A 24,950-nucleotide genomic window follows, 5' to 3' on the forward strand; every position below is an offset into this window, starting at 1 on the left:
AACTCGGGACACGTGTGTGTCAAACCAGTCTCTGAGTATTGAGGAGTCTGATGGCTTGGGGGAAGAAGCTGTTACACAGTCTGGCCGTGAGGGCCCGAATGCTTCGGTACCTCTTGCCAGACGGGAGGAGGGTATAGAGTTTGTGTGAGGGGTGTGTGGGGTCGTCCACAATGCTGGTTGCTTTATGGATACAGTGTTTTTTGTAAATGTCTTTGATGGAGGGAAGAGAGACCCCAATGATCTTCTCAGCTGTCCTCACTATCCTCTGCAGGGCTTTGCGGGAAACGGTGCAAGTCCCAAACCAGGCAGTGATGCAGCTGCTCAGGATGCTCTCAATAGTCCCTCTATAGAATGTAGTGAGGATGGGGGTTGGGAGATGTGCTTTCCTCAGCCTTCGAAGAAAGTAGAGACGCTGCTGGGCTTTCTTGGTGATAGAGCTGGTGTTGAGGGACCAGGTGAGGTTCTCCGCCAAGTGAACACCAAGGAATTTGGTGCTTTTGACGATCTCCACAGAGGAACCGTCGATGTTCAGCGGAGTGTGTTCACCTTGTGCTCTCCTAAAGTCAACAACCATCTCTTTTGTTTTGTCGACATTCAGGGACAGGTTGTTGGCTCTACACCAGTTCGTCAGCCGCTGCACCTCCTCTCTGTATGCTGACTCGTCGTTCTTGCTGATGAGACCCACCACGGTCGTGTCATCGGCGAACTTGATGACTTGATGAAATTATCACATCGTCTTTTACAGTAAAACAAAAAAATGTAAACCTTCAGTTGTTTACCAGTTAAAGCAGATTCCTCCTGCCTCCCCTTCATAGATAAACTTATTCCTGCATACTAAGAATTCTTTTACCTCCTTCCCTCCATATTTACAGATCAATTCAACATCTCTCTTCATTATTGCTTTAAATAGCACTTTTATTTTTACTGCCCTCCCTTCAAAATGTGCAAAGTTCCTTCTGAGAACGACCGCAAGTCTGGCATGGCTTAAGACAAAATTAATTAAACAAAATTTAACTTTTTCTTTTTTTTCAAACCAACCAAACAAAAACATTTTCTTCCATCCTTCCTCTGAATCAACCTCCACATCCCAGTTTTCTTTTAATAGCTGTTTCAGAAAATTGAAAAAATCCACTAAAGCATCACATTCCAAAAAGTAATGTAAAAAACTCTCATGGCCATGACTACAAACATCACACATCACATTTACATCCTTGTTTATTTTATTTAGTACCACATTTGTATAAATTCTGTTATGCCTAATTAAGAAATCATTATTCTCGCATTCTATGCTGTTATATTTTACATTTAAATTGGACCATATTTTCTTTATTTCTATATCTTCAAACACTCTGCACCACACATTTTCTGCTGCTGGCTTTTTTAGCACATCAACTATTAGCCATCTATACACTTTTTCACACTCATATCCTTTATTTTACATTTCTCTTCATCTTCCATCACGTAAACCTCAGGCATACATTGTTCTTTTTTATTTACACATTGTCTTTTAATGATAGTAGCCCATTTCACAGGTATACTTGATTTAATTCTTTCGTATATTTTATTTACCTTCTCTTTATTTTCCATCCCCTCAAATTCACTTACGGAATCATATATGCAATTCTCTCTTAGAAATCCTGGAATTACCTCATAAATAATGTCTTTTACTTGCTTTATACCACCTTTCATGAATTTGGGTTCATATAAAGTTTTGTTGTTATATTTGAACTTTTCATTTAGAAACAGAGGTAGGTTTACAAACATTTGTATTCCATCACACTCATAATCTACCTTAGGTAGAAAGCGCCTCCATGCCTCTAAAACCTCCCTATAAATTTCTGGTATCCCTATTGTCATTGACTGTTTAAAGCCCATGTACCAGCCATAATCACCTATTCCTCCTACATCATCAATGTATTTCCTTAAAAATTCCTTCCACCCATAGTTCCACTTCCCTACCATATATTTTTGTACAGTTTTTATTCTCATTGCTGTCTTTTTTATTTCCAGATCCATCAGGTTTAAACCACCTTCCCAGCTCCTCCCCACCAGTGTTTTCTGTGCGATTTTTACCCCTTCCCTTCCCATATAAAATCACACACAATTTTGTTTAACTCATTCATTACCCACTTTGGCATTTCAATAACACTCATCACATACACACATACTGATAACAAAAGACTGTTAACGACAGTTATTTTCCCTTTATCCTTAACTTCCTCCCTCTCCACGCTGTACATACCATTCAGTATCTTATTTATCACCCCTGCCCATGTCACATCCCTTGCCTCCTTACTTTCCACCCCTAAGTGCACTCCTAACACCTTCATATACTTTTCTTCTACTCTAAATCCCACGTCTATTTTCTCTACTTCTCCTACATACATTAATTCTGATTTGTCTTTATTTTTTTAGCCCGGATGCCCTCCCATACTTCCCAACTAACTCTAAAACCCTAAGCACACTTCCACCCTCCCTCACTGTGATTGTTGTGTCATCTGCATATTGGTTTATTACACATCTCCCTCCATATGGCAATTCAATCCCTACTACCCTTTTGTCTCTTTTGATTAGTGTGGCCAGGGGTTCCACTACAATAGCATACAATAATGCAGATAGTGGACACCCTTGCCTTATCGACCTCCCCACCTTAAATCTGTCTGTTAATACTCCGTTTACTTTAACACAACTCTGTGCACTTCCATATAGTCTCTTCACCCATCCCACCATTCTCTGCCCAAAACCAAACTTCTCTAATGTCCTATACAAAAATGTGTGCTCTACTCTATCGAAGGCCTTGTTCCAATCTATCCCTATCACTATTCCCCCTATCTTGTCTTGCTTCATATACTCAATCACATCCCTAACTATCCCTATTGTATCTGCTATGTCCCTACCTGGTATGCTATAACTCTGCGTTGGTTGAACTACGTCCCCTATCACTCTTTTTATCCTATTTGCTAATAATTTAGTAAGTATTTTATAATTGACATTTAATAAGCTGATTGGCCTATAATTCTCTAAATCTAATTTGTTCCCCTTCTTATACACTAATGTTATCACCCCTTCTACCATCCTATCCTGCACTGTCCCTGTTCTTTCCATCCCCCTAAATACCTCCACTAGTATTGGTGCTATCTCTTTTTATATACTTTATACCACTCTATTCCTATCCCATCACTTCCCGGGCTCTTCCCACTTCTTAATCCGTCTATTGCTTCTATCACTTCTTCCTCATCTATTTTCCTTTCACACCACCTCCTATCTTCTTCACTCAACTCACTTTCCACACTTTCTAGGACTTCATCTATACTTTTCTCCTCCACTCCTCCCCTCTTGTATAACTCACCGTAAAACTCCTGGACCCTCTCTAATATATCCACATAATCTTTTATTGCCACTCCCTCCTTTGTGTTTATTTCATTTATGTACGTCCTGTTCTGCCTCCTTTTCTCCAGTCCCAGGAAGTACCCTGTGCACTTTTCACCCTCCAGCGCATACTTTGCCTTACTTCTCAGGATTGCTCCTTTACATTTCTCTCTCTCATACTTCTCTAATTCCATCTTCACCTCTACATATTTTTCCATACTGTATCCCTCCTCATCTTCAGCTCTGCTCAACTCTGCCTTCAACTTTTCTCTCAATAACCTCTCTTCCTTCCTCATCTTTTCTCTTCTTTTCTTGCTATGCCTAATACTAACTAGTTTTACTTTTTTCTTTATCTCCTCCCATCTTTCCCCTATACTATCATCTATCATATCTCTCTCCTTATATTCCTCTATCCTCTCATTTTCCTTATCTAAAATGTCCCTAATCTGTTGCTCATATTCTTCCTCCTCAGTATACCCTGCATTCATAATCCATATTCCTCCACCAACCTCCTCATTCCCTACTTTAATTTTAAACCTAACCCCATCATGATCACTTAAACTATTTTCCTGGTGTCTTATTCCATCTATATATCTAATTATTTCCCCCTGCACTAACACTAAATCTATTCTACTCTGTTTTAAAATTCCATTCCTCATCTGTCTCCTAGTGAATTCTCTCTTCTCTGGGTTCTCATACCTCCACACATCTATCAGTCCTTTATCTCTCATCACCTCCATCAACATCATCCTCGATTTCTCCCATCTAAATTGTACCCCCTTCCCTACATCAAGCCTACTACATTTTATATTGAAGTCACCTACTACAATACAACTCCCCTCAATTAACACTTTTAACACCTCTAAAATTTCTCTCCTTTCTATTTCTATGTTTGGGACATATATATTGATTAATCTAAATTCTATCTGCTTATATTTGAACTCAATTACTATTATTCTCCCTATCTGATCCTTGTACACCTCCTTTATATCTTCTACACTGTCTTTTTTAATCATTATTGCTACCCCCCTTGCAGTCCTTGCCCCATTATTATAATATATGTCTCCCTTCCACTCCTCTCTCACCTCTCTCACCTTATCCTCATCCCAATTAGTTTCTTGTAAACAAATAATATTGCTTCGAAAAGTAAACAAGCACTCCTTCATCTTCTTTCTTTCTCTTAAACCATTCACAGTAATTGAAGTTACAGTGGCGATGAGCACAAACAAACAAAGAAAACTGTTCAAAAACATTCAACTAAAACACACATCACATACCAGATTGCTGTTCTTTAATCTGTTCCGCTCTTTCTCTGTCCTTCTCCATCTTTCTCTTAGCACTCATTCTCTTGGTTGTCATCTTCACTTTTCTCAAACCCACTCCTCTCTTCTCCTCCCTCCTTACTCCTCCTCTGCTTGTTCTTGGGTCTTGAACTATTTCTTTCTTTTCCGCCACTCCATCTCTCTGTTTCTTGTCCGCTTCTTCTTCCACCTCGCTTTCTACGGTCTGCTCCATTTCCTCTTCATCATTGTCATTCTCGCTCGTACTTTCAGCCCTATGTCTCCATTCCATTTTATCTCCACCTTCGCTAGCTTCACCTTCACCCTTCATCTCACTCTCCACGTCATCGCCAATCTCTTTGTTCTGCTCCTCCGTCGACTCATTTTCTCTCTTCTCACCATTATCTTCTTGTGCACTTTCCTCCACTCTCTCTTCTCCCCTTCGATCATCACACTCTCTTGCATAGTGTCCCTCCTTATTACATCTGAAGCATTTAAACTCAGGGCACTCTCTGAATATGTGGCCTGGTTTAATACAGAGTCTACAGACACGCACTTGTCTATCATGAATCACACGAAAATATTCTGTGCCCCTCAATGTCTCAAACTTTGTTGAATATGGAAGTGAACGAACTTGCTCAGTGAAGCGTACCTTAAGAAATCTTGTTCCATCTGCTGTCTCTGTTCCAGGCCATACCCGCCGTTTGATTGTTGAAAGAGGTTTTACTCCCCACTCCTCCAATTTATTGAGTATCTTTTCGTCTTCTAGATACACCGGTAGATTGATGAAAGACACCACCATCTCGTTGTTAATAATGTCCTTGGCATGCACCATCGCTCCTTTTATTCTCACCCCATCCATTAGTTTGCTCTTTGCATCTTTGTCTTTCATTGTGAGTTCATAAATCCTTTCGCTTCTCACTCTGCATCAAATCACTTCTCCACATTGCTCCTTCACTCCCTTCAATAACTCCATCATGGAAATATTCTCAGTTCCTTCCACCTCCACATCCACTGTTAGCTCTTTGCAGTATTTCACTCTCTGTTTTTCACTCACTTCTCTACAGTTCTTCCCACTCTCTTGTTGTTCACTTCCTGTATCTTTGCTTGTTCCATGTCCTTTCTCGTTGTCATTTCTCTTTCTTTTGTCATTCACGGTTTGCCAAACTTTGTCTTTACTTCTCTCCTCTCCTTCATTGTTTGTGTCCATTGCCTGTCTCATCGTTGTTTGTTCAATCTTCTTGTTCATAGCCATGCTATCCATCCGTAATATAAATCTCACAATTGTCCCCCTAACAGCAAAGCTGTTGGGGGCAAAGCAACTGAAAAGAACAGTAACTATTCAAGAAAGAAAAAATCTGTACAAAAGTAGTATAATATAAAGAAATTCTCCAAACAAACACTCTCCTGTTGTTTTGTTACTTCCTGGACTGTACCACTATGAGCATGCACAGGGTGGTATGGCCATAAGCGAGCGCTGCGGCTACCAGCAGGCCATTTAAAGCAAGCGCACTGCACGCATCCTTATGCTGCTCTCCCATCATTAAAATATGTCTTGTACTGCAGCTCTAAAAAAAGAGACAACAGGCCCTTTCCTCTCAGACATTGTCTATTTTTATTTATTTCTCTTTTTGAAAAGGTAAGTGCCTCCTCTCTATTCATTCAATTTCACAGGAGTCGTCCACAATACCTTTTTCTGCATACCTGTGTCATAGCTTCCATGTTGTTTGCTAAAAAGGGCATACTCAGCTGCACAATTATATGCTTAACACATAATAATAATCCAGTGGCCAAAGAAAACTCTTCTCTACTTAAAAAATGACCTCAGGACGCTTTCTTTCGGATGTGTCCACCAAATTTTGGAAGCACTGCACTTTGTTTGTACTTTCCAACTCTGTATGTTGCAGTCAAGAAAGAGCAAAAAAAAAAAAACCCTCTACTGCTTTCTGTAGGAGGCAAGATAAATGAGCAAGCTGTCCTTTGCCACAGAGAAAGCTAAATGAAAGAAAATCAATCAATCAAACAACCAATTTCCAAGGATAAATAAATATATCCCAGCTGAGCCAGGGGGGAGTGTATGAGTTAAAACAAACAAGGAAAAGCAAAATTTTACAACACCTGGTATTCCCAGGAAGTCTCCCATCCAAGTACTAACCAGGCCCAGCCCTGTTTGGCTTCCGAGATCAGACGAGTTCGGGCCTGCACAGGGTGGTATGGCCATAAGCGAAGGCTGTGCCTACCAGCAGGCCATTTAAAGCAAGCGCACTGCACGCATCCTTATGCTGCTCTCCCATCATTAAAATATGTCTTGTACTGCAGCTCTAAAAAAAGAGACAACAGGCCCTTTCCTCTCAGACATTGTCTATTTTTATTTATTTCTCTTTTTGAAAAGGTAAGTGCCTCCTCTCTATTCATTCAATTTCACAGGAGTCGTCCACAATACCTTTTTCTGCATACCTGTGTCACAGCTTCCATGTGGTTTGCTAAAAGAGGGCATACTCAGCTGCACAATTATATGCTTAACAAATAATAATAATCCAGTGGCCAAAGAAAACTCTTCTCTACTTAAAAAATGACCTCAGGACGCTTTCTTTCGGATGTGTCCACCAAATTTTGGAAGCACTGCACTTTGTTTGTACTTTCCAACTCTGTATGTTGCAGTCAAGAAAGAGCAAAAAAAAAACCCTCTACTGCTTTCTGTATGAGGCAAGATAAATGAGCAAGCTGTCCTTTGCCACAGAGAAAGCTAAATGAAAGAAAATCAATCAATCAAACAACCAATTTCCAAGGATAAATAAATATATCCCAGTTGAGCCAGGGGGTGTATGAGTTAAAACAAACAAGGAAAAGAAAAATCTTACAGCACCTGGTATTCCCAGGAAGTCTCCCATCCAAGTACTAACCAGGCCCAGCACTGTTTGGCTTCTGAGATCAGACGAGTTCCGACCTGCACAGGGTGGTATGGCCGTAAGCGAGGGCTGCGCCTACCAGCAGGCCATTTAAAGCAAGCGCACTGCACACATCCTTATGCTGCTCTCCCATCATTAAAATATGTCTTGTACTGCAGCTCTAAAAAAAGAGACAACAGGCCCTTTCCTCTCAGACATTGTCTATTTTTATTTATTTCTCTTTTGAAAAGGTAAGTGCCTCTCTATTTATTCAATTTCACAGGAGTCGTCCACAATACCTTTTTCTGCATACCTGTGTCACAGCTTCCATGTGGTTTGCTAAAAGAGGGCATACTCAGCTGCACAATTATATGCTTAACACATAATAATAATCCAGTGGCCAAAGAAAACTCTTCTCTACTTAAAAATGACCTCAGGACGCTTTCTTTCGGATGTGTCCACCAAATTTTGGAAGCACTGCACTTTGTTTGTACTTTCCAACTCTGTATGTTGCAGTCAAGAAAGAGCAAAAAAAACCCCTCTACTGCTTTCTGTAGGAGGCAAGATAAATGAGCAAGCTGTCCTTTGCCACAGAGAAAGCTAAATGAAAGAAAATCAATCAATCAAATAACCAATTTCCAAGGATAAATAAATATATCCCAGTTGAGCCAGGGGGGAGTGTATGAGTTAAAACAAACAAGGAAAAGAAAAATCTTACAGCACCTGGTATTCCCAGGAAGTCTCCCATCCAAGTACTAACCAGGCCCAGCACTGTTTGGCTTCTGAGATCAGACGAGTTCGGACCTGCACAGGGTGGTATGGCCGTAAGCGAGGGCTGCGCCTACCAGCAGGCCATTTAAAGCAAGCGCACTGCACACATCCTTATGCTGCTCTCCCATCATTAAAATATGTCTTGTACTGCAGCTCTAAAAAAAGAGACAACAGGCCCTTTCCTCTCAGACATTGTCTATTTTTATTTATTTCTCTTTTTGAAAAGGTAAGTGCCTCCTCTCTATTCATTCAATTTCACAGGAGTCGTCCACAATACCTTTTTCTGCATACCTGTGTCACAGCTTCCATGTGGTTTGCTAAAAGAGGGCATACTCAGCTGCACAATTATATGCTTAACAAATAATAATAATCCAGTGGCCAAAGAAAACTCTTCTCTACTTAAAAAATGACCTCAGGACGCTTTCTTTCGGATGTGTCCACCAAATTTTGGAAGCACTGCACTTTGTACTTTCCAACTCTGTATGTTGCAGTCAAGAAAGAGCAAAAAAAAAACCCTCTACTGCTTTCTGTAGGAGGCAAGATAAATGAGCAAGCTGTCCTTTGCCACAGAGAAAGCTAAATGAAAGAAAATCAATCAATCAAACAACCAATTTCCAAGGATAAATAAATAAATCCCAGTTGAGCCAGGGGGGAGTGTATGAGTTAAAACAAACAAGGAAAAGAAAAATCTTACAGCACCTGGTATTCCCAGGAAGTCTCCCATCCAAGTACTAACCAGGCCCAGCACTGTTTGGCTTCGGAGATCGGACGAGTTCAGGCCTGCACAGGGTGATATGGCCGTAAGCGAGTGCTGCGGCTACCAGCAGGCCATTTAAAGCAAGCGCACTGCACACATCCTTATGCTGCTCTCCCATCATTAAAATATGTCTTGTACTGCAGCTCTAAAAAAAGAGACAACAGGCCCTTTCCTCTCAGACATTGTCTATTTTTATTTATTTCTCTTTTTGAAAAGGTAAGTGCCTCTCTATTTATTCAATTTCACAGGAGTCGTCCACAATACCTTTTTCTGCATACCTGTGTCACAGCTTCCATGTGGTTTGCTAAAAGAGGGCATACTCAGCTGCACAATTATATGCTTAACACATAATAATAATCCAGTGGCCAAAGAAAACTCTTCTCTACTTAAAAAATGACCTCAGGACGCTTTCTTTCGGATGTGTCCACCAAATTTTGGAAGCACTGCACTTTGTTTGTACTTTCCAACTCTGTATGTTGCAGTCAAGAAAGAGCAAAAAAAAAACCCTCTACTGCTTTCTGTAGGAGGCAAGATAAATGAGCAAGCTGTCCTTTGCCACAGAGAAAGCTAAATGAAAGAAAATCAATCAAACAACCAATTTCCAAGGATAAACAAATATATCCCAGTTGAGCCAGGAGGGGGTGTATGAGTTAAAACAAACAAGGAAAAGAAAAATCTTACAGCACCTGGTATTCCCAGGAAATCTCCCATCCAAGTACTAACCAGGCCCAGCACTGTTTAGCTTCTGAGATCAGACGAGTTCGGACCTGCACAGGGTGGTTTGGCCGTAAGCGAGGGCTGCGCCTACCAGCAGGCCATTTAAAGCAAGCGCACTGCACACATCCTTATGCTGCTCTCCCATCATTAAAATATGTCTTGTACTGCAGCTCTAAAAAAAGAGACAACAGGCCCTTTCCTCTCAGACATTGTCTATTTTTATTTATTTCTCTTTTTGAAAAGGTAAGTGCCTCCTCTCTATTCATTCAATTTCACAGGAGTCGTCCACAATACCTTTTTCTGCATACCTGTGTCACAGCTTCCATGTGGTTTGCTAAAAGAGGGCATACTCAGCTGCACAATTATATGCTTAACACATAATAATAATCCAGTGGCCAAAGAAAACTCTTCTCTACTTAAAAAATGACCTCAGGACGCTTTCTTTCGGATGTGTCCACCAAATTTTGGAAGCACTGCACTTTGTTTGTACTTTCCAACTCTGTATGTTGCAGTCAAGAAAGAGCAAAAAAAAACCCTCTACTGCTTTCTGTAGGAGGCAAGATAAATGAGCAAGCTGTCCTTTGCCACAGAGAAAGCTAAATGAAAGAAAATCAATCAAACAACCAATTTCCAAGGATAAATAAATATATCCCAGTTGAGCCAGGGGGGTGTATGAGTTAAAACAAACAAGGAAAAGAAAAATCTTACAGCACCTGGTATTCCCAGGAAGTCTCCCATCCAAGTACTAACCAGGCCCAGCACTGTTTGGCTTCTGAGATCAGACGAGTTCCGACCTGCACAGGGTGGTATGGCCGTAAGCGAGGGCTGCGCCTACCAGCAGGCCATTTAAAGCAAGCGCACTGCACACATCCTTATGCTGCTCTCCCATCATTAAAATATGTCTTGTACTGCAGCTCTAAAAAAAGAGACAACAGGCCCTTTCCTCTCAGACATTGTCTATTTTTATTTATTTCTCTTTTTGAAAAGGTAAGTGCCTCTCTATTTATTCAATTTCTCAGGAGTCGTCCACAATACCTTTTTCTGCATACCTGTGTCACAGCTTCCATGTGGTTTGCTAAAAGAGGGCATACTCAGCTGCACAATTATATGCTTAACACATAATAATAATCCAGTGGCCAAAGAAAACTCTTCTCTACTTAAAAAATGACCTCAGGACGCTTTCTTTCGGATGTGTCCACCAAATTTTGGAAGCACTGCACTTTGTTTGTACTTTCCAACTCTGTATGTTGCAGTCAAGAAAGAGCAAAAAAAAATCCAAGTACTAACCAGGCCCAGCCCTGTTTGGCTTCTGAGATCAGACGAGTTTTTTTTTTTTTTTTTTTATTCATTCAAAAATATTTCAATTAAAAACAACACTTTTCATTTAAAACTAACCCAAAAAAAAAAAAAAAAAAGTACATCTAAGAATAGAAAGAAATCTTTAAACATTTTCAGGCAATACAACTTCAAAACAATTAATTGTTTTAACAATATATACATTATTTCTCATTATGCATTCTTCAAAAATTTCTATTTTCTCATTCATATTAAAATAATCATATAATACTTTCAATTCATCGCTCAAGATCTGCTTATAAAAAAACACTTATTGGTAGTTCTATTTTCTTTTGTTTCATTAGATTTCTTCTTCTCCATATTGCAAATCTTGCAACTGTTAGCATTAAATTAAGAGCAAACTTATTTTTTGCTTTACCATTAAATCCAAATAAAAACATAGTTTCCCATTCTTCTAGAATTATTCTTTTATCAAATAAAAAGTCACCTATCATCTTTTTTAACATTTTCATAAAACCATTTAACTTTTTACAATTTATAAACAAATGCATCACACCTTCTTTTTTTTCCATGCATACTTTACATTTTTCATCTTGGATCAGCCCAATTTTACACAATATCATGTCTGTCTTTATGCAATTGTGTCTTATTAAATAATCAAAATTTTCTAATATAGGACTCTTAAAATTTATTCTCACATTTTTCCATATGTTTGATGCATCAAAATTGTAAAATAGTTTTTCCCAATACTCAATTGATTTTGGTCTTACAAATACAGACTTACATATACAACCATAAAACATTTCTAAAATACAATCATTAAAAGAAAATTTTTCATCTTTTCTTTTTAAATATACTTCCAGTTGTTCATTCACTTTTTCTTTATCTTCAATACTTTTAATCCATGCTACTGGTACAGCTTCTTTTATTTTCAAATATTGCATCTTTATCAATTGCTTATTTTCTATATCTTCATTTTCTTCTAATGTATCTACGATTGCCTGTAAAGGTAAAAAGCCTGGTTTTACCTCATATAAAATGTCTTTAACTTGTTTTAATCCTGCATAAAACCAATTCTTGTAAAAAAAGGTTTTACTGTTGTTTCTGATATGTTGATTTAAAAAAGCGGTTGCTTCAATAGTTGTTCTCTCCCTTTAAACTCAATACATACATTTTCTTTAAAACCCTTCCATGCTTTTAAAACTTCTTTATAAAATTCGGTATCCCTCTATCATATTGTCCTTAAACTGCATCCATATAAAATCATCCCCCATTTTTCCACACTTATTTATATAAAAACTCATTATTTTTTTCCATATTAAATCATCCTTTATCAAAAACGTTTTTACAGTCTTTATTCTCAAACTTTGCTTTCTTATCATTGGGTCTATCAGTCCCAAACCTCCCTTTTCTACCTCCCCAATTATTGTATCATAAGCTATTTTTGCTGGTTTACCATCCCATAAAAACTTTAAAATAAAGGTTTTTATTCTTTTATACACCCATATTGGCAGACTAACCACATTTAAAGTATACCACATCTTAGATAAAAATAAGGAGTTTAAAACCAGTACTTTCCCTTTTAAAAATAATTGTCTTTGTTTCCAAAAGTTTAATCTTTTTTCCATTTTTTCTATTGTCTCCTCCCAAACCAAGTTTCTTGTCCTATTTTCATCTCTTCCAAGTGTTATTCCTAAAATCTTTAGTTCATTCATCTGTTCTTTAAAGTTCCATTGTCTTCCTAAAGTATCTACCTTTCCCATTCTCATATATTCAGTCTTGTCATTATTGACTTTAGCCCCTGTTCCACCACAATATTTTCCCAATATTAACATTGCCTTTTCAATACTCTTAACATCTTTTAAAAACAAGGTGGTATCATCTGCATATTGAAATATTTTCTGCTGCACATCCTCTTTTTCCAAAACTATTCCTTTTATCTGTTTTTCTTTGTTTATTGCAAGTCCTAATGGTTCAGCAACTAAAGTGTACAGTAGTGCTGATAACGGACATCCCTGCCTTATAGACCTTGATATCCTAATAAAATCTGTTAAAAACCCATTCACTTTAATACAACTTAAAATATCATTATATAAGCATTTCATCCAGGCAATAAAATTTTCCCCAAAACCAAATTTGTCCAGTATATCAAATAAATATTTGTGCTCTACTCTATCAAATGCTTTTTCAAGATCTATACTTATCAAATATCCTTCTTCCCCTTTTTCTTTCATATACCACATTAAGTCTCTAATACTTGTTACTATATCCGATATATCTCGATTTAAAACACCATATGCTTGATTTGTTTTTATAATGTTTGGAATCACTTTTTTCAATCTATTTGCTAGAATCTTGGCCAGTATCTTGTAATCAGTATTTAACATGCTCAATGGCCTATAATTTTTAAGCTCTTCTCTTTCCCCTTTATTTTTATATATAATCTTGATTATTCCTTTCTTCATACTTTCACTTAATTTTTTCTGTTTAAAAATATCAATAAATAAACCATGCAAAATGGGTGTTAAAACATTCTTAAAGACTTTATAAAATTCAGATGGTAAACCATCCAGGCCTGAACTTTTCCCATTCCTCAACTGATTTATAGCTTCATTTATTTCTTCTTCTTTTATTTCTTCATCACACATTTTCTTATCATCTTCATTTACTTTTATTCCAATTTGATTCAATAAAAACTCTTCATCTTCCTCATTTATAACATCTTTTTTAAATAAAATAGCATAAAAATCCTTCACTTCATTTAAAATACCTTCTTTTTCATTCACAACCTTTCCATTTTTTGCTATACTTTTTATCATTTCTGCTTGTTTTCTTGTTTTTTCCAAATCATAAAAATATTTTGTACTCCTTTCTCCTTCTACTGTATTTTTCGCTCTACTAATTATTTTAGCTCCCATGCACTTTTCCTCTTCTATTTTTTTCAGTTTCTCTTCTAATATCACTATTTTACTCGCATCCATCCTTCCTTCTAACACTTTTATCATTTCTTCTTCCCATTCCTTATTTAGTAATCTTTCTTTACTTTTCTTCATTCTTTGCATTTTCCTTGAATATTCAATAGATAATTTTTTTATATCTATTTTTAAATTATCCCACCACACACTTTTTGCTTCTTCATATAGGACATTATTAATGCTATTTATTATGCAATTTTCTACTTCCATTTTATATAAGTCGTCTTTTAAAAGTTCCGTATTAAAAACCCACACCCCTGGTCCTCTCTCAACACCACTATAATCAATAATTACATTTAAAAAATCGTGATCACTTCCACTAAACATTTTGTAAAATACTTTTATAATGAAACTTCCTAACTGTCTGTTACATAATACCAAATCAATTCTGCTTTGTTTTAAAACCTTGTTTACCATTTGTCGTCTTGAATATTCTCTTTTTACTTTGTTTCTTTCCCTCCATGAATCTATAAATCTATGTTTTTCCATAACTTTCTTTAATTCTTTTCTCCCAACATCTGCTCTATACACCATATAATCCTCCACATCAATTCTTTCTAAAACAGTATTAAAATCACCAATTAAAATCACATTTTTATAGTCCTCTATTAGAACATCCATTTCTTTAAAAAAGGTAACACGCTCTATATCTTCATTTGGTGCATGAATATTACATATTGTTATTTCTTCTTCTTTTCCTTCAACCTTAACCACCAATGTCCTTCCTATATTATCCGTGAATATAACTGTTGCTTTTTGTATTGTACCCCTTCTAATTAAAATTGCTACTCCTTTTTTCCTATTAGGATCATTATTGTAAAAAAATTCCCCATCCCATATTTTTTTCAAACCATGATTTTTTTCATCATTCCATCCTGTCTCTTGTATACATATTATGTCATTCTTCTTTGTCAAGTGATTAATATTTTCAAATTTGGTCATAGTTGACAATCCCCTTGCATTGATTGAAACTATGCTCACTTGACTCATATACAAAATTAAAGAAACATAGAAACAAACAAAAACACACATCACTTTTGTTCAAGTCTCTTTCATATCTGCCTCTCCTGAGCCAGTCATTTCAGCTTTTTTTTTCTTTTTTTCTTTAGATTCTCTTCTTATTCTTTGTTTTTCCATCACCTTCTCAATGTTAATTTGTCCTGTTGTTTTCAATTTACTCCCCCCGCTCAAAATGTTTTTCTTCACGCTTCAAATCAATAGTTTTATTCTTAGTGTCTCTTACCTTATCTATGTTTGTATTGCCCTTTGCTCCATCATTGTCTTCTTCTTTGTTTTTCATCCCATCCTGTTCAACTTTATCTACAAATAGTTGTAGTTCTGTCATTATTTCTGTCTCTTCTTCTCCGTCCTGTTCGTCTTTATTTTCTCCTTCTTCTTCTCTACTCTGTATATCCATAGTTAATCCACGTGTTTGTTGTGGTACACTTCTTTCATTAGCCTCTTCCACATTCTCCACGTCATTTCGTGTCTCTGTCTCCATTTCCTCATGTTCCTCTTCATACGTTTCACATCTGCACCTGAGAAAAGCCTTTCCGCAGCCTTGGCAACGCGGGGCTTTGCAGTCCCACGCATAATGCCCCTGCTCCAGGCATTCTCTACATATTAGTTGAGGACAGTCCTTCTTTTCATGATCAGGACTTGTACATATTCTGCACGTCTTCACCTGATGATCATGAATCACCCTGAAAAACTGTGATCCTTCCTCCGTTTTAAATCTTGTATTATATGGTAGTGACACCACATCTTTTGGAAATTTAACTCTTATAAATCTCGTTCCATCCGCCACAGTTGTCCCAGGGTAATACCTCCTTCTCAGAGGAAGTATTGGTGTAACCCCCCAGCTTGTCAGTTTTTGTAAAACATCCTCATCATTTATGTAGTTTGGCAATTGTAAAAAGATACCATCCTTTCCGTTGCACAAAGTTTTCTTATTTCACAACATTGTCCATTTATTTGTATTCCATCCAATAATTGTTCACAGTCTTCTTCTTTCTCCAATGTGAGTTCATATTCACAATCATTTTTTTTCCTTAGTCCATATAATTTGCCCATTCCAGTTTTGTCCTCTACAGCTTTAATTATCATCATAACCGTTAACTGTTCTGGGTTTTTCACATTCATTGTCAGCGTAGTTTCTTTTTTGTATTCTCTCTGATATCTCATTTTTCCTCTCAATTTATTTATCATATCATCTTTTTGATTTTCTTCTTTTCTCTTTTCACCATTTACATCAGCCTTTTCCTTACTTTGTATCTTCTGTTGTTCAGTCCTTCCTTTCACCATTTCCACTCCATTTCTCTTCTTTCTCGAGACCACAGTTGCCCATGTTTCTTCTTTTTGATTTTCATTTGTTTCTTGCATTATCCTTTTGGGTAGATTAGTATCTTCATCCAATTCATTGTCCTTTTCCAGTCCTGTTCCATTATCCATTATGTCCTTCCTTGTTTGTACACCTCTCCACAAATACCAAAAAGTAAAAAAATAAACTCAACCCCAAACAGTTGTAAAACTGCTTGGGGTTAACCCGTGGAAAATAATAAACAAAGGTAAGCTTTATAACGTGTGATTAGAAAAAAAAAAAATGTAAACAAAATGGCGGAGAGCCTTCCTCTCCAACTGCAGTCAACTCACTTCCTGGAACGTACCAACTAGCAGGCTTGCACAGGGTGGTATGGCCGTAGCTGAGGCTGCGCCTACCAGCAGGCCATTTAAAGCAAGCGACTGCACGCATCCTTATGCTGCTCTCCCATCATTAAAATATGTCTTGTACTGCAGCTCTAAAAAAGAGACAACAGGCCCTTTCCTCTCAGACATTGTCTATTTTTATTTATTTCTCTTTTGAAAAGGTAAGTGCCTCCTCTCTATTCATTCAATTTCACAGGAGTCGTCCACAATACCTTTTTCTGCATACCTGTGTCACAGCTTCCATGTGGTTTGCTAAAAGAGGGCATACTCAGCTGCACAATTATATGCTTAACACATAATAATAATCCAGTGGCCAAAGAAAACTCTTCTCTACTTAAAAAATGACCTCAGGACGCTTTCTTTCGGATGTGTCCACCAAATTTTGGAAGCACTGCACTTTGTTTGTACTTTCCAACTCTGTATGTTGCAGTCAAGAAAGAGCAAAAAAAAACCCCTCTACTGCTTTCTGTAGGAGGCAAGATAAATGAGCAAGCTGTCCTTTGCCACAGAGAAAGCTAAATGAAAGAAAATCAATCAATCAAACAACCAATTTCCAAGGATAAATAAATATATCCCAGTTGAGCCAGGGGGGAGTGTATGAGTTAAAACAAACAAGGAAAAGAAAAATCTTACAGCACCTGGTGTTCCCAGGAAGTCTCCCATCCAAGTACTAACCAGGCCCAGTCCTGTTTGGCTTCCGAGACCAGACGAGTTTTTTTTTTTTTTTTTTTATTTATTTATTCAAAAATATTTCAATTAAAAACAACACTTTTCATTTAAAACTAACCCAAAAAAAAAAAAAAAAGTACATCTAAGAATAGAAAGAAATCTTTAAACATTTTCAGGCAATACAACTTCAAAACAATTAATTGTTTTAACAATATATACATTATTTCTCATTATGCATTCTTCAAAAATTTCTATTTTCTCATTCATATTAAAATAATCATATAATACTTTCAATTCATCGCTCAAGATCTGCTTATAAAAAACACTTATTGGAAGTTCTATTTTCTTTTGTTTCATTAGATTTCTTCTTCTCCATATTGCAAATCTTGCAACTGTTAGCATTAAATTAAGAGCAAACTTATTTTTTGCTTTACCATTAAATCCAAATAAAAACATAGTTTCCCATTCTTCTAGAATTATTCTTTTATCAAATAAAAAGTCACCTATCATCTTTTTTAACATTTTCATAAAACCATTTAACTTTTTACAATTTATAAGCAAATGCATCACACCTTCTTTTTTTCCATGCATACTTTACATTTTTCATCTTGGATCAGCCCAATTTTACACAATATCATGTCTGTCTTTATGCAATTGTGTCTTATTAAATAATCAAAATTTTCTAATATAGGACTCTTAAAATTTATTCTCACATTTTTCCATATGTTTGATGCATCAAAATTGTAAAATAGTTTTTCCCAATACTCAATTGATTTTGGTCTTACAAATACAGACTTACATATACAACCATAAAACGTTTTTAAAATACAATCATTAAAAGAAAATTTTTCATCTTTTCTTTTTAAATATACTTCCAGTTGTTCATCCACTTTTTCTTTATCTTCAATACTTTTAATCCATGCTACTGGTACGGCTTCTTTTATTTTCAAATATTGCATCTTTATCAATTGCTTATTTTCTATATCTTCATTTTCTTCTAATGTATCTACGATTGCCTGTAAAGGTAAAAAGCCTGGTTTTACCTCATATAAAATGTCTTTAACTTGTTTTAATCCTGCATAAAACCAATTCTTGTAAAAAAGGTTTTACTGTTGTTTCTGATATGTTGATTTAAAAAAGCGGTTGCTTCAATAGTTGTTCTCTCCCTTTAAACTCAATACATACATTTTCTTTAAAACCCTTCCATGCTTTTAAAATTTCTTTATAAAATTCTGTATCCCTCTATCATATTGTCCTTAAACTGCATCCATATAAAATCATCCCCATTTTTCCACACTTATTTATATAAAAACTCATTATTTTTTTCCATATTAAATCATCCTTTATCAAAAACTTTTTTACAGTCTTTATTCTCAAACTTTGCTTTCTTATCATTGGGTCTATCAGTCCTAAACCTCCCTTTTCTACCTCCCCAATTATTGTATCATAAGCTATTTTTGCTGGTTTACCATCCCATAAAAACTTTAAAATAAAGGTTTTTATTCTTTTATACACCCATATTGGCAGACTAACCACATTTAAAGTATACCACATCTTAGATAAAAATAAGGAGTTTAAAACCAGTACTTTCCCTTTTAAAAATAATTGTCTTTGTTTCCAAAAGTTTAATCTTTTTTCCATTTTTTCTATTGTCTCCTCCCAAACCAAGTTTCTTGTCCTATTTTCATCTCTTCCAAGTGTTATTCCTAAAATCTTTAGTTCATTCATCTGTTCTTTAAAGTTCCATTGTCTTCCTAAAGTATCTACCTTTCCCATTCTCATATATTCAGTCTTGTCATTATTGACTTTAGCCCCTGTTCCACCACAATATATTCCCAATATTAACATTGCCTTTTCAATACTCTTAACATCTTTTAAAAACAAGGTGGTATCATCTGCATATTGAAATATTTTCTGCTGCACATCCTCTTTTTCCAAAACTATTCCTTTTATCTGTTTTTCTTTGTTTATTGCAAGTCCTAATGGTTCAGCAACTAAAGTGTACAGTAGTGCTGATAATGGACATCCCTGCCTTATAGACCTTGATATCCTAATAAAATCTGTTAAAAACCCATTCACTTTAATACAACTTAAAATATCATTATATAAGCATTTCATCCAGGCAATAAAATTTTCCCCAAAACCAAATTTGTCCAGTATATCAAATAAATATTTGTGCTCTACTCTATCAAATGCTTTTTCAAGATCTATACTTATCAAATATCCTTCTTCCCCTTTTTCTTTCATATACCACATTAAGTCTCTAATACTTGTTACTATATCCGATATATCTCGATTTAAAACACCATATGCTTGATTTGTTTTTATAATGTTTGGAATCACTTTTTTCAATCTATTTGCTAGAATCTTGGCCAGTATCTTGTAATCAGTATTTAACATGCTCAATGGCCTATAATTTTTAAGCTCTTCTCTTTCCCCTTTATTTTTATATATAATCTTGATTATTCCTTTCTTCATACTTTCACTTAATTTTTTCTGTTTAAAAATATCAATAAATAAACCATGCAAAATGGGTGTTAAAACATTCTTAAAGACTTTATAAAATTCAGATGGTAAACCATCCAGGCCTGAACTTTTCCCATTCCTCAACTGATTTATAGCTTCATTTATTTCTTCTTCTTTTATTTCTTCATCACACATTTTCTTATCATCTTCATTTACTTTTATTCCAATTTGATTCAATAAAAACTCTTCATCTTCCTCATTTATAACATCTTTTTTAAATAAAATAGCATAAAAATCCTTCACTTCATTTAAAATACCTTCTTTTTCTTTCACAACCTTTCCATTTTTTGCTATACTTTTTATCATTTCTGCTTGTTTTCTTGTTTTTTCCAAATCATAAAAATATTTTGTACTCCTTTCTCCTTCTACTGTATTTTTCGCTCTACTTCTTATTTTAGCTCCCATGCACTTTTCCTCTTCTATTTTTTTTCAGTTTCTCTTCTAATATCACTATTTTACTCGCATCCATCCTTCCTTCTAACACTTTTATCATTTCTTCTTCCCATTCCTTATTTAGTAATCTTTCTTTACTTTTCTTCATTCTTTGCATTTTCCTTGAATATTCAATAGATAATTTTTTATATCTATTTTTAAATTATCCCACCACACACTTTTTTGCTTCTTCATATAGGACATTATTAATGCTATTTATTATGCAATTTTCTACTTCCATTTTATATAAGTCGTCTTTTAAAAGTTCCGTATTAAAACCCACACCCCTGGTCTTCTCTCAACACCACTATAATCAATAATTACATTTAAAAAATCGTGATCACTTCCACTAAACATTTTGTAAAATACTTTTATAATGAAACTTCCTAACTGTCTGTTACATAATACCAAATCAATTCTGCTTTGTTTTAAAACCTTGTTTACCATTTGTCGCCTTGAATATTCTCTTTTTACTTTGTTTCTTTCCCTCCATGAATCTATAAATCTATGTTTTTCCATAACTTTCTTTAATTCTTTTCTCCCAACATCTGCTCTATACACCATATAATCCTCCACATCAATTCTTTCTAAAACAGTATTAAAATCACCAATTAAAATCACATTTTTATAGTCCTCTATTAGAACATCCATTTCTTTAAAAAAGGTAACACGCTCTATATCTTCATTTGGTGCATGAATATTACATATTGTTATTTCTTCTTCTTTTCCTTCAACCTTAACCACCAATGTCCTTCCTATATTATCCGTGAATATAACTGTTGCTTTTTGTATTGTACCCCTTCTAATTAAAATTGCTACTCCTTTTTTCCTATTAGGATCATTATTGTAAAAAATTCCCCATCCCATATTTTTTTCAAACCATGAATTTTTTCATCATTCCATCCTGTCTCTTGTATACATATTATGTCATTCTTCTTTGTCAAGTGATTAATATTTTCAAATTTGGTCATAGTTGACAATCCCCTTGCATTGATTGAAACTATGCTCACTTGACTCATATACAAAATTAAAGAAACATAGAAACAAACAAAAACACACATCACTTTTGTTCAAGTCTCTTTCATATCTGCCTCTCCTGAGCCAGTCATTTCAGCTTTTTTTTCTTTTTTTCTTTAGATTCTCTTCTTATTCTTTGTTTTTCCATCACCTTCTCAATGTTAATTTGTCCTGTTGTTTTCAATTTACTCCCCGCTCAAAATGTTTTTCTTCACGCTTTCCTTCAAATCAATAGTTTTATTCTTAGTGTCTCTTACCTTATCTATGTTTGTACTGCCCTTTGCTCCATCATTGTCTTCTTCTTTGTTTTTCATCCCATCCTGTTCAACTTTATCTACAAATAGTTGTAGTTCTGTCATTATTTCTGTCTCTTCTTCTCCGTCCTGTTCGTCTTTACTTTCTCCTTCTTCTTCTCTACTCTGTATATCCATAGTTAATCCACGTGTTTGTTGTGGTACACTTCCTTCATTAGCCTCTTCCACATTCTCTACGTCATTTCGTGTCTCTGTCTCCATTTCCTCATGTTCCTCTTCATACGTTTCACATCTGCACCTGAGAAAAGCCTTTCCGCAGCCTTGGCACCGCGGGGCTTTGCAGTCCCACGCATAATGCCCCTGCTCCAGGCATTCTCTACATATTAGTTGAGGACAGTCCTTCTTTTCATGATCAGGACTTGTACATATTCTGCACGTCTTCACCTGATGATCATGAATCACCCTGAAAAACTGTGATCCTTCCTCCGTTTCAAATCTTGTATTATATGGTAGTGACACCACATCTTTTGGAAATTTAACTCTTATAAATCTCGTTCCATCCGCCACAGTTGTCCCAGGGTAATACCTCCTTCTCAGAGGAAGTATTGGTGTAACCCCCAGCTTGTCAGTTTTTGTAAAACATCCTCATCATTTATGTAGTTTGGCAATTGTAAAAAGATACCATCCTTTCCGTTGCACAAAGTTTTCTTATTTCACAACATTGTCCATTTATTTGTATTCCATCCAATAATTGTTCACAGTCTTCTTCTTTCTCCAATGTGAGTTCATATTCACAATCATTTTTTTCCTTAGTCCATATAATTTGCCCATTCCAGTTTTGTCCTCTACAGCTTTAATTATCATCATAACCGTTAACTGTTCTGGGTTTTTCACATTCATTGTCAGCGTAGTTTCTTTTTTGTATTCTCTCTGATATCTAATTTTTCCTCTCAATTTATTTATCATATCATCCTTTTGATTTTCTTCTTTTCTCTTTTCACCATTTACATCAGCCTTTTCCTTACTTTGTATCTTCTGTTGTTCAGTCCTTCCTTTCACCATTTCCACTCCATTTCTCTTCTTTCTCGAGACCACAGTTGCCCATGTTTCTTCTTTTTGATTTTCATTTGTTTCTTGCATTATCCTTTTGGGTAGATTAGTATCTTCATCCAATTCATTGTCCTTTTCCAGTCCTGTTCCATTATCCATTATGTCCTTCCTTGTTTGTACACCTCTCCACAAATACCAAAAAGTAAAAAAATAAAACTCAACCCCAAACAGTTGTAAAACTGCTTGGGGTTAACCCGTGGAAAATAATAAACAAAGGTAAGCTTTATAACGTGTGATTAGAAAAAAAAAAAAAAAAAATGTAAACAAAATGGCGGAGAGCCTTCCTCTCCAACTGCAGTCAACTCACTTCCTGGAACGCACCAACTAGCAGGCTTGCACAGGGTGGTATGGCCGTAGCTTAGTGCTGCGGCTACCAGCAGGCCATTTAAAGCAAGCGACTGCACACATCCTTATGCTGCTCTCCCATCATTAAAATATGTCTTGTACTGCAGCTCTAAAAAAGAGACAACAAGCCCTTTCCTCTCAGACATTGTCTATTTTTATTTATTTCTCTTTTGAAAAGGTAAGTGCCTCTCTATTTATTCAATTTCACAGGAGTCGTCCACAATACCTTTTTCTGCATACCTGTGTCACAGCTTCCATGTGGTTTGCTAAAAGAGGGCATACTCAGCTGCACAATTATATGCTTAACACATAATAATAATCCAGTGGCCAAAGAAAACTCTTCTCTACTTAAAAAATGACCTCAGGACGCTTTCTTTCGGATGTGTCCACCAAATTTTGGAAGCACTGCACTTTGTTTGTACTTTCCAACTCTGTATGTTGCAGTCAAGAAAGAGCAAAAAAACCCCTCTACTGCTTTCTGTAGGAGGCAAGATAAATGAGCAAGCTGTCCTTTGCCACAGAGAAAGCTAAATGAAAGAAAATCAATCAATCAAACAACCAATTTCCAAGGATAAATAAATATATCCCAGTTGAGCCAGGGGGGAGTGTATGAGTTAAAACAAACAAGGAAAAGAAAAATCTTACAGCACCTGGTATTCCCAGGAAGTCTCCCACCCAAGTACTAACCAGGCCCAGCCCTGTTTGGCTTCCGAGATCAGACGAGTTCGGGACTGCACAGGGTGGTATGGCCGTAAGCGAGTGTTGCGCCTACCAGCAGGCCATTTAAAGCAAGCGCACTGCACACATCCTTATGCTGCTCTCCCATCATTAAAACATGTCTTGTACTGCAGCTCTAAAAAAAGAGACAACAGGCCCTTTCCTCTCAGACATTGTCTATTTTTATTTATTTCTCTTTTTGAAAAGGTAAGTGCCTCCTCTCAATTCATTCAATTTCACAGGAGTCGTTCACAATACCTTTTTCTGCATACCTGTGTCATAGCTTCCATGTTGTTTGCTAAAAAGGGCATACTCAGCTGCACAATTATATGCTTAACACATAATAATAATCCAGTGGCCAAAGAAAACTCTTCTCTACTTAATAAATGACCTCAGGACGCTTTCTTTCGGATGTGTCCACCAAATTTTGGAAGCACTGCACTTTGTTTGTACTTTCCAACTCTGTATGTTGCAGTCAAGAAAGAGCAAAAAAAACCCTCTACTGCTTTCTGTAGGAGGCAAGATAAATGAGCAAGCTGTCCTTTGCCACAGAGAAAGCTAAATGAAAGAAAATCAATCAATCAAACAACCAATTTCCAAGGATAAATAAATATATCCCAGTTGAGCCAGGGGGGAGTGTATGAGTTAAAACAAACAAGGAAAAGCAAAATCTTACAGCACCTGGTATTCCCAGGAAGTCTCCCATCCAAGTACTAACCAGGCCCAGCCCTGTTTGGCTTCCGAGATCAGACGAGTTTTTTTTTATTTTTTTTTTTTATTTTATTTATTCAAAAATATTTCAATTAAAAACAACACTTTTCATTTAAAACTAACCAAAAAAAAAAAATCAATTTTGATGCATCAAATTTTGATGCAATTTTGATGCATCAAAATTGTAAAATAGTTTTTTCTTTCTAAGAATAGAAAGAAATCTTTAAACATTTTCAGGCAATACAACTTCAAAACAATTAATTGTTTTAACAATATATACATTATTTCTCATTATGCATATTTTCAAAAATTTCTATTTTCTCATTCATATTAAAATAATCATATAATACTTTCAATTCATCGCTCAAGATCTGCTTATAAAAAACACTTATTGGAAGTTCTATTTTCTT

At 35.8% G+C, this 24,950-nt stretch overlaps 7 pseudogenes; all 7 read right to left on the reverse strand.

The window, feature by feature from the left end:
• Positions 1–6,755: 6,755 nt before the first annotated feature.
• Positions 6,756–6,874, reverse strand: LOC127642014 (uncharacterized; annotated as a pseudogene).
• A 629-nt stretch (positions 6,875–7,503) lies between these two features.
• LOC127642009 (uncharacterized) lies at positions 7,504–7,622 on the reverse strand (annotated as a pseudogene).
• Positions 7,623–8,248: 626 nt separating this feature from the next.
• LOC127642008 (uncharacterized) lies at positions 8,249–8,367 on the reverse strand (annotated as a pseudogene).
• Positions 8,368–8,995: 628 nt separating this feature from the next.
• LOC127642015 (uncharacterized) lies at positions 8,996–9,114 on the reverse strand (annotated as a pseudogene).
• A 625-nt stretch (positions 9,115–9,739) lies between these two features.
• Positions 9,740–9,858, reverse strand: LOC127642011 (uncharacterized; annotated as a pseudogene).
• A 625-nt stretch (positions 9,859–10,483) lies between these two features.
• On the reverse strand, positions 10,484–10,602 carry LOC127642010 (uncharacterized; annotated as a pseudogene).
• Positions 10,603–23,750: 13,148 nt separating this feature from the next.
• LOC127642007 (uncharacterized) lies at positions 23,751–23,869 on the reverse strand (annotated as a pseudogene).
• Positions 23,870–24,950: the final 1,081 nt, after the last annotated feature.

This window comes from Xyrauchen texanus, unplaced genomic scaffold (assembly GCF_025860055.1).
Source record: "Xyrauchen texanus isolate HMW12.3.18 unplaced genomic scaffold, RBS_HiC_50CHRs HiC_scaffold_276, whole genome shotgun sequence".
NCBI classification, from domain to species: Eukaryota; Metazoa; Chordata; class Actinopteri; order Cypriniformes; family Catostomidae; genus Xyrauchen; species Xyrauchen texanus.